Genomic DNA, 10,921 nt, shown 5'->3' on the forward strand with positions numbered 1-10,921 from the left:
AGGGCAGAAAAATGCGTGGTGTGGGAAGTAAAATCCTTTGTCCCTGGGTACCATAGTTCCAATCTGAACTGGGCCACTGCATACCTGGGAAGTATGATACAAATTTCCTGTGTAGATCTGGTTAACAGAAGTGGGGCAGAGAAGGGTGGGTGGGGGAACATAAAGACAATTTCGTGTATAGTTAAGCCTTTATTCATAGGCACACACAAATGCACATCAAAAACCCTCCCCTGCCTTTCATCCCTTCTTTCCTACTTTTCTCAATCCCCCACCCTGATTTCAATATCAAACAACCTTACCTTTTCTTTGTGCTCCTTTTAAAATACTTTTTCTTTTTTCCAATTGCAGCAATTATGGTCACTTTTTCAAGGAGTAGAACAACTGTTCGGGAGGAGGAACAAGGGAACTCTAACCTTTTCATCCCTTGCAACTTTTTTCTTCTGATAAAAGCCTCAACTATATGATTTACTTCATTGAGCCAGTCTGATGTAGTGGCTGGCATGTTGAACTAGGATCTGGGAGGCTCAGGTTCGAATCCCCGCTCTGCCATGGAAACTTGCTGGGTGAACTTTGGCCAGTCAGCCTAACCTACCTCACAGGTGGCTGTTGTGGGTTTTCCGGGCTGTATTGCCGTGGTCTTGGCATTGTAGTTCCTGACGTTTCACCAGCAGCTGTGGCTGGCATCTTCAGAGGTGTAGCACCAAAAGACAGAGATCTCTCAGTGTCTCTGTCTTTTGGTGCTACACCTCTGAAGATGCCAGCCACAGCTGCTGGCGAAACGTCAGGAACTACAATGCCAAGACCACGGCAATACAGCCTGGAAAACCCACAACAGCCATCGTTCTCTGGCCGTGAAAGCCTTCGACAATACATCTACCTCACAGGGTTGTTTGTGAGAACAAAATGGGGGGGAGAGGAGAACAATGAAAGCTGCTTAGGGTCCCTATTGGAGAGAAAGGCAGGGTATAAATGAAGTAAATAAATAAATGGAACCCTTTGGCACCAAACTGGGTATGCAGTAGCTGACACCCTCTATAAGGTGGTATACACAAAACAGTTACTATTAGGAGGCCGCTCTGTGATGTATGAGGAAGTAGGAGGAAAACCAGTTTCCAAACCACATCAAACTTGGGACACATCACTTCTGTAGAAATGGCATTCTTCACCCTCAAAAACAAAACTCTCTCTCTGTCTTGGCTTTTCAGGCCTTCATGATGCTTAAAATGATCCTTGATCTTGTTCCACACAATCTGTGGCCCAAATGTCCCTCAGCCAATCATTAGAAGAGACAGACGCAGAGTCCTGTGAATGAAGCAAGTCTACTACGTTTATTAAACGAGGAGGAACGATGAGTACACAGAGAGTAAAAGGTTCCCTTGTGTCCAACGCTCATTAAAGCTGCAATAGCTGTGCAAAGCATTTTAACCTTTTTATTAATTACAATATTTGTTATTCTGTTGGCTCAGATACTACTGTGGTGCCCATTGGCTCAAGTGGGCTACCACCTCTAATGATACGATAGTCCAGGGGTATTCTTATTAGAAGAAATAATTTTGGTCAACAGCATAATTACAATATTTCCCAATTGCTATTGCTTATCTTATCTGTTCTTGGTATATGTCTAGGAGGAACATCTCTCTTCCTTTCCCACACATCTTTCATAGGCTTTTCATTATACCCATCTCTCTAGCCCATGTAACATTTTACCAAGGGCGCCCCAATGTTGCTTTTGGTAACTTTGTATGTCCCAGGCCAGAGATTGTTTCTCTGGGTTCCGTGGGAGGGGAGCACTCTCCCTTCCTGAGGAATGTGCTTAAAGTTGCATTTGTTGGTTTGTTGGTTTGTTTGTTGGTTTGTTTGTTGGTTTGTTTGTTGGTTTGTTTTTAACCCGCCCTCCCCGCAAGCGGGCTCAGGGCGAAGTACAACATTGGTTAAAATACAACTTAAAATCAATTAAAAACAGATAAAATACTGTGCCCCTTTTGGGGCAACCTGCGGGAGTAGACTCTCTGTACCCCTTGTAGAGGGAGACTGGTAGAAGGCTCGACAATGATGGGCTAAAAATTAGCCTCCACCATATGCCTGGTGGAACATCTCTGTCTTACAGGCCCGCCTAAATGATACGAGATCCTGGTGGGCCCGAGTGTCCTCAGACAGAGAGTTCCATCAGGTTGGGGCCAGGAACAAAAAGGCCCTGGCCCTGGTAGAGGCCAGCCGAGCCTCCCTAGGGCCAGGGACCACCAGTAGATGTTTTCCAGTTGAACAAAGTGCTCTCTGGGGCACATACAGGGAGAGATGGTCCCTTAGGTAGCACCCATTCCCCTTGCTCTGGGGCTTCTTCTCAGCCTTGAAAAGTACTGCTAATCTGATTAATTTACAGGTAGCTCCCTTCTTTCAGTAACACATTTTCTTTCCCCTTCTTTTATAGCTACATTTTGCATGAACAGCTTTACTAAGAAGTTTCTGTATCAACCTCTAAAGAGTGTCTAGCTAATAATAGAGTTCAGGTGCAAGTGTATCTACCTTGTAGCAAGCTTCACAGCGGCTGGTCTCAATCTTCTCAGTGACTAACATACACAACATACATTCTGCTTTGGTCATTTTGTTTCAAGTCTCATTCTCTTGCAAGTTGCATTACAAATACTACATTCGCTCCTGAGAATAATAATGCATAGCAATAGTAAAGGCACATAAAATATTTTTCTTCATTAAATCTACTTCTCACAATCTGGTGGGAAAAGGTTGTGGGCTGAGTAATAGACCTTAATCTTTGCATAAACTCAGTCCCTGACATTTCCAGTTAAAGAGTAGGCAATGTAGACATTTCCAGTTAGTAGTAGCTAATGTGAGCCATTTCCCTCTGAGTCTCTTGTGAGCTGCTGCCAGTCAGAGCAGACAATACTGACCTTGGTCCAACTCAGTATAAAGGCAGCTTCATGTTATGAGCTCGTATGAGTTAGCAGTCAGACCCCCTCCTTAAGCTAAGAGGGCAGTTTATGGATGGAATATCATAAACACCCCTTCCCCATAAGTCCGAGGCACTTCCTGGCCCAGATTGGATGTCAGTCAGCGGGAGCCTGGAAAAATACCAGAGTGTGAGTCAGAACACTTGATTGACTGACACCCCTCCTTGCCCTGGAGAGATGCATAACTTAAGATAATGAGGCTCCCAGGAAACTCCTGACTCATCCCGTCAACACCCAGCCTTGCTTCCCCTCACCTATCCATCCTAATCAAGCAACACTCAAGCTATTCAGCAAAACTGGTAGTTTTTCCCACCTGGTGCTAAAAGGGTCATCAAACACCTTTCAAACCTATAGTCCACCTTAAGAAGCCTCTCTCAACTCCATTGTCCACCTCCGGAGACTGCCATTAAGCCCTTGTTTTGGGGGGAAAGATGACAGCTTGCCCCAGAGAGCATTTCACCCTATAACTGGGCTCCCCAGCCATGTGCTGTATGTGTGTCTTGAGACCCACCATACACTCACAAATCCTTTGGGGCTTCTTCTCTTCTCCTTGTGAAGAAGGAGGGCTGACGCGATTGTGAAGCTCTGTCTTCAAGACTGGTAACTATCACCCTCCCAAAACTGCTTTTTCTCTCTTTCCTCTCTGATTGTCTTAGAGTCTCTGTACATGAGATGCCTCGACTCATGTTCATCAAGTGTAGGGAGATGCAATGTTAGCTGGGAAGTGTAGTTTAAAAAGAGAGAGCCTGCAGAGATCACTTCTCAGAGGGTTTGTTAATTTCCTCTTAGCCTCTGGGAAGGCTTTGTCAATTTCACCTCTCCAGTCTAAAACTGTCAGGGATCCCAACTAGAGGGCACTGAGGAATGGAAATGGGCTGGAACTGCCTTTCAGAGCTGGGCTTGGACCTGGAGAGGTTATCCTATTTATTTATTTATTTATTTTATTCTGCCCTCCCCACATTTCCAGCAGGCTCAGGGTGGATTATAATGGGATGAAGTTTTCTTTCTGGCATTTCATAGCCCCTTCACACAGCTCCATTATATAGCCAAGCCTTTGTCCTGCCGCCGGCTCTATCTTTTTAAACTACCCTTCCTGGCTAACATTGCATCTCCTGCCATGTGTTCTTCATGTATCAGACGTCTCATGAAAAGAGACTCATAGTTAGCCTTGTATGTGTGCTGTGTGTGGTTCTCTGTACATTTGCCTTTTTATTTCTCTTTAATTAAAAAAAAGTTCCTGTTGAACATCTGCCTGATTCATTTGAGATTTCCCTAAGGGAATAATCCCCATAAACATTGATGGAGATTCCTAGTCACCCCCTCCTGCTTGCCTCCTTAATGCTAATTCCCCCAACTAATTAAGGAGACGTCCTATTTGGGTAACAATCTGCCTTCTTCCTTCTAATGCGCAATGCTGCTCTCAGAGAGCTCTCTGTGCTTTCATTATTAGTGTATTGACCAACTGATGAGCTAATAATGCACAGTTGGGTTAGGCCACTTTTTTAGCCTGAGTGCTGTGGGGAAAATGTGCTGTTGGTTTGCCAGGAAATGAAAGAGGAAAGGCAGAGAGAAAGACTGCATTTGACCATAAGCACTGGGAGCAAACCAAGCCCCAGCTCTACTGCCAGGACCTCAAAGGCTCACTTTAGACTCAGCAGGCAGATGCTGTGAAGACTTTGAGGCCTTGGGGACAGACTTGGTCCTGCATGCCCAGCAAAGTGGCTTGACATGCAGCTCTTCAGCACGTGTGCCAGCAATTGCCTAGCTCTAATGAGCCAGTTTCTTGACAACAGGATCTACTACGAACTGTATCCATTTCTCCAGCTTTGCATTTCATACAACCAACACAGTACCCTTCAGTCCTTGAATTCAGGTTTTGGCTAACATGAGGTCAGTTTCTGCTTGAAATCCTTAGAGCAGAACTACAAGTGACAAAAGGCACAGGTTGGACACTTGTCAGCTTCCCTCAAGTTTTGATGGGAAATGTAGGCAGCTTGGCGGAATGTTGGACAAGTGACAGTTGAAAAGTCCATTGGACAGCAGTCGGAGAGCCAAGCTGCAAGACTAGGATGCCTACATTTCCCATCAAAACTTGAGGGAAGCTGACAAGTGTCCAACCTGTGCCTTTTGTCACTTGTAGTTCCGCTCTTAGACTCCCTGGCACCTGACCATGCGTACCTTCAGAGCCAGACAGGTTTCTTTTAGCCTTTCATCCTCCCAAATCAAACACCACAAACTACCTAATTGTGCCACTTTAAGGCTATATTCATCTGCCACAGTCTTTCAAGGTCAGAACCAGCTAGGACGGTACCACTGAAGCCAAAGAAAGAAGAACAAAGATGATGACAGTTTTTGTTGCCATGTTGAGAGCTTTGTGTCTGTGGGTTTGACCCGCCTATTTTGGTGCTGGGGAAAGAGGGTGGAGGGCTATGCTTTGGTGCTGAAGATCATGCAGCATGCCTGAACAAAAAAGTGTGCGGGATGAGAGTTGAATTGTGGAGGGGAATTGGGTGAGAGTAAGCAGACAAGTTGATTGTTTCCATCCCAAAATGTCTCCATTTATTTTGTGTGTGTGTGGATGTGGGCGTGTAACTCCCCCTCTTCTGGCTTTCCGCAAAGTACACAAAACTGAATTGTTCAGGAGGCCTTTTTTACACAGATAATAGGGCTGTATTGTAATGAAATGGTTCACAAAGATGCTTTGATAAAGGGATAGGAGGTGTGGACTATACTACTGTGCACTGTCTGTGGCTGTAAGTATGCTTCTACTATGTAGTTTCTGCAGCACTTAACTTGTCATGGGTAAATGCTTATGCTTTGTTTCAGCTCTGCTCCAGATTTCTGCTTATTTTGAGCTTTCTGGCATCCAAACCCTAAAACCATAGAGTTTCTGATGATTCCTAGAGCTACCCTTTGATCCATCCACAAAGTATACAAGGCTGCATTGGTTTTTTTCCTCCTGTCACTGCTTTGAGCCACAGTGGGCAACAAGGGTTTAGGTCTTGGCATGCGGGATCCTGTGGGCTTGACAGCCCTTGGTAGTTGTGAGTATAAAATGGAAGAGGGAGAATGGTGTACACTGTGCTCAACTCCTTGGAGGAAAAGTTGGATAAAAATGGGCTAACTAAATATATGACACCTGATAGAGACAAAAGAAGGTTCCTGAAGCAAATCTTCTGAAGATTACCTTAACAAATAGGCAAGTTCATCCAAAAGAGGAGATCCTTCAGATAACCCATTTCCAGTTTGTTTCACAGTTTATAGTCTTAACAGTAAGATGGAAAATGGCTGAGGTTTCTTACCTTTTGTAGGTTAATTGGCTGTCATTTTATCTTTTTGATTTTCTTCTGTGTTTATTCCAGGGAGATATTCGTGGATCTTCCTCCATCTTGTATTTTTTATTCTTGTATAAACGTTTTTTGTTTGACATGTTGTAAGCTGTCTTGGCTTACTGAATTTGCCAGAGTCTTTGCCAGTGATGTCACTTTTGGCAGTTTGAACATTTGCCTGCTATGGAAATAAAACATCACTGTGTCATGCAACTTTATTGTGTTGCATGATACAGTGTGGTTTGTGAACTATAGGCCTGCAAAGAAACTGCTGTGGGGAGTGGAAGCTGAGGTTAAATGTAGACCTGTTTTAGTGTGGGCAAATGATTCACCAATGCACACCCTGATAAATCATTTTGTAGGCCCCAGAAACCTAATTAAATGAATCCATGTTTGGGCCATTACCAGAGTATCGTGTGGCATAAGAAGCATGATTATAGGTGGTTGTGAGCTTGTTCAGCTGGCTGGTGTGTGTGCAGGCATGAAAATAATAAAAGTATACACTTGGTTTATATTTAGTAAAGAAATAAGAGTTCTTTATTGCAGGAACTCCATACTTTGATAGGAAAGGAGGAGAGATAGATCCTAACTACCTATCTAGTCTAAGGATAGGCATGGATGACGGGACAAGGCCTGCATCCATGCATCCAGCACTGGATCCTCCTCTTCCAACACACCCGCCATAGAAATATCACAAGAAGGAACGTGGCATCCGATGTATTTCAGCCTCATGTCCAACACTGCGTGACTAGTCATAGCATTTTAATCTTTAAACGAACATTACCAGTTTCCTCAGGAGAACCATAAAAGAGGTTATGCCAGAAACCTAGGGAAGCCATACGGAAACAATTCCACAAGCTTACCACCAGATGACACTCTCTGCATATAGTTGATCTGAGTCTTTCGGCTCAGGCAGATGAAATGCTTTAATTACTCATAAAAGCTAAATAAATGACAAAGATTCCACTTAATCCTAAAGGCTCAAGTCGGGAACTGCATCATGTACACTCCTAGTCCCACAAGCAATATATGAAGGCTGGTTTCTCTACGGTTGCCCTGACTCTGATGAGCCCCTGCTTGTGCTGCTTCCTCGGCTAGCAAACACCTGCTGCCCTATCCCGACACTTTCTTTGGCAGGGGGAGGGACATCTATGATTATGCTACTCTGTTAAGAAACATGGGACTGTCCTTGTAACCTTGAAGATTCTGCTGTAGGGATCATGGGCAGCTGTTCTTCTTCTTCTCCACATGGGCCCCTCTATGCCCCTGTGAAGCTCTTTCCAAGGCGGTCCTCTATTATGCAGAAAGGTTTGAATAATCACTGGTTTTAGTAATCACAGCATTAGACCCACCTAATCAGCCTCCCTGCCGGTCTCCTACTAGCAGGGGGGGGGCATATGGCCATCTGCCCCCCCCCCCCACATGAGAAGTTATAGAAAACCAACTCACACCTCCACCCTTCTTCTTATATACGGTGCACAGGGAAAGGTGTTAGGGGCCCCATCTGGGATGCTGGAATTTATGCCTGCTGAGCTTTGATTAATGGGATGTTATATCCATGAAATCTGTGATTTTCTTGTATTTATCTATTTTATTCTTATCTATTGCTGTGACCAGTCCTGAGCCTGCTTGCAGGGCGGGCGGGTCATAATCATAATCCCAATCCCAATCCCAATCCCAATCCCAATCCCAATCCCAATCCCAATCCCAATCCTAATCACAGTGTTAATGGCACTTCACACAGATGGATTGGATCAGATTCAGAGCAAGGGACTAGCCAGCCCTTGCCCATCTGGGATTTGGCGTTAGAGCTTCCAAGTCTCGGACCAGTCTTAATGCAGAAGGCCGAGCTCTGGCAACTCCCTTTTGTCTTTTCAAGAGCCATTCTTTATGGAGCCACTGTTCTAGCTCTGTTCTCACTGACATTAGAGCCTTGCATGGGTTTGCAGAGGGACCAAGAAGCGGATTTATCAAGCGCCTGTCCAAATAGAATTCATTTCCTGGGGAATCTGGTGGTGACTTGAGCAGATGGCTTGACACTGCCGGTCGTGAAAAAAGAACCACTTAAGCCAGACTGTTTGGCTCTAAGCAAATGCCAAGCCTGATCCCATGCATGTTCACTAGGAAGTGCGTCCCACTGGGTTCGAAGGACCTTCATCCTAAGCAAGTGTGCGTAGGCTAGACTCTCTAACTTTCAGCAGAAGATTGAGGAAAGAAGCAACACAAAGGCAAGGAAATAAGAGATCCACATTGCCATGAATTTCTAGGCAAGAGCATTATGCTTGTGAAGTTATAATTGTGCAATTTGTAATGTTTGGACCATGGGAAAAAATTTTCCCTGTGTGATGTCCCTAGCTGTTCCAGATGTGGCACAGAGACTGCGTCCTACCAAGACAACCGTGTATGGTAGTTCATCGGGAGCTTGATTCCATCTCCTGCTTTTGCTCTTTGCCTGGGACCATGTATGTATCTGACGTCAAGTTGCAGCCAACTTATGGCAACCCCTGCAAAGGGTGTTCAAGGCAAGTGAGAAGCAGAGGTGGTTTGCCTGTGTCTTCCCCTTGCACGGTCTTTCTTGGCGGCCCTCCATCCATGTACTAACCCTACTTAGCTATCGAGATCTGACAAGACTGGTTGCTTTGATTGGAGGAGGTTATTGTCTGGGGTAAGGAGGGGATGCTGCTATATACCATGCTCAATGTCATGCACAAGCGGAAACACACGGTGGAATACAGGCAAGGTGACATAACGCAAGAGCTACTTGCAATGACTTTCTTGCGTGTGGGGTTGCCAACACCAGATTGAGAAATTCCTGAAGACGAGAGGGACCTCAAGTGGGATATAAATGCCTTAGAGTCTACCCTGGAAAGCAGCCATTTTCTCCAGGGAAACTGTTCTCTTAGTCTGAAGATCACACATGAACACACACATGAAGGTGCCTTATACTGAATCAGACCCCTGGTCCATCAAGGTCAGCATTGTCTACTCCAACTGACAGTGGCTCTCCAGTGGCTCAGGCTGTGGTCTTTCATATCACCTGCTACCCGATTTTTTTGAGCTGGAGATGCCAGGGATTGAACCCAGGACCTTCTGCATGCCAAGCAGATGCCCCTCCCCTAAACAGTTGTAATTTCCAGATCTCCAGGCACCACCTGGACGTTGGCAACCCTAACTCTTGCAAAAGAGGCCCTGTCCCTTGGATCCAACTCACAACATTCTACACACAGCGTGGCGTGCACAAACTAGAGATTCACTCCCACACTTCATTTTGTGCAGAATCTACACACTAGGCAACTACCAGTGCAATCCTTATTCCAATCTTCCTTTTCCCAATCGTAGGCCAGTTTGTTCAGTTTAGACTGAAGTAACTCTGTATAGGATTGCATTGTGTGTAACCCCACTAGGGTTGCCAAGTCTGGGCTGAGAAATTCCTGGAGATTTGGAGGTGGAGCTTGGGGGAGGTGGGGCTTGGGGAGGGGAGGGATATACAGCCTGCCTTCCAAAGCAGCCGTTTTTCTCCAAGCTAACTGATCTCTGTAGAGCTTTCAAAACTTTGTTTATTTTCCTTCATCAAATTGAGTGAAGGAACAGATCTTTCCCTCTCTTCTCTGCATAGAAAGGAAAAGAGACTGCAGGTGCACGATAGCTCCATGATTTTTAGCGAGTTAAGGTTATTAATGAGAGCCAGTTTGGTGTAGTGGTTAAGAGCAGCGGGACTCTCATTTGGAGATGCAGGTTTGATTCCCCACTCCTCCACTTGTAGTCAGCTGGGTGACCTTGGGTCAGTCACAGCTCTTTCAGAGCTCTCTCAGCCCTGCCCACCTCACAGGGTGATGGTTGTGCAGATAATAATAACATACTTTGTAAACTGCTCTGAGTGAGCATTAAGTTGTCCTGAAGGGCAGTATATACATCGGTTGTTGTTGTTGCTGTTGTTGTTGTTATTAAATATTTGTAACCCCCTAGATAAATATTTGCATCCCCTTAAATTAAAAAACAACCTTTAGGCCATGTTACTCAAAGGATCAAGGTGTGTGGGATAGGGGTGGAGGTGGTTGTGATTCCTCCTCCCTTGTGGATTGGAGCTCTGACTCTCGAAAGCTTACACCCTGAAAATCTTGTTGGTCTCTAAGGTGCTACTTCTGGGCAGTAGTATATGTAAAAGAGATCTTGGGGTAAGAGTGGACTGTAAACTAAATATGAGCAGTCAGTGTGATGCGGTGGCAAAAAAAGGCCAATTCAATCCTGGGTTGTATCAAAGGGGCCATTGCGTCGAAATCGCAGGAGGTCATAGCCCCTCTCTATATTGCCTTGTTCAGGCCGCACCTGGAGTATTGTGTGCAGTTCCAGAGGCCTCACTTCAAAAAGGATGTGGACAAAATTGAGAGGGTGCAGAGGAGAGCGATGAGGATGATCGGGTCTGGAGACTGAGCCCTATGAGGAAAGGCTGAGGGCCTTGGGAATGTTTAGTTTGGAGAAGAGGAGGTTGAGGGGGGACACGATCACTCTCTTTAAGTATTTGAAAGGCTGTCATTTGGAGGAGGGCAAGGAGCTGTTCCAGTTGGCAGCAGAGGGTAGGACCCAAAACAATGGGCTTAAATTACATGCACAAAGGTACCGGCTGGA

Source organism: Eublepharis macularius, chromosome 2 (assembly GCF_028583425.1).
Source record: "Eublepharis macularius isolate TG4126 chromosome 2, MPM_Emac_v1.0, whole genome shotgun sequence".
Taxonomy (NCBI): Eukaryota; Metazoa; Chordata; class Lepidosauria; order Squamata; family Eublepharidae; genus Eublepharis; species Eublepharis macularius.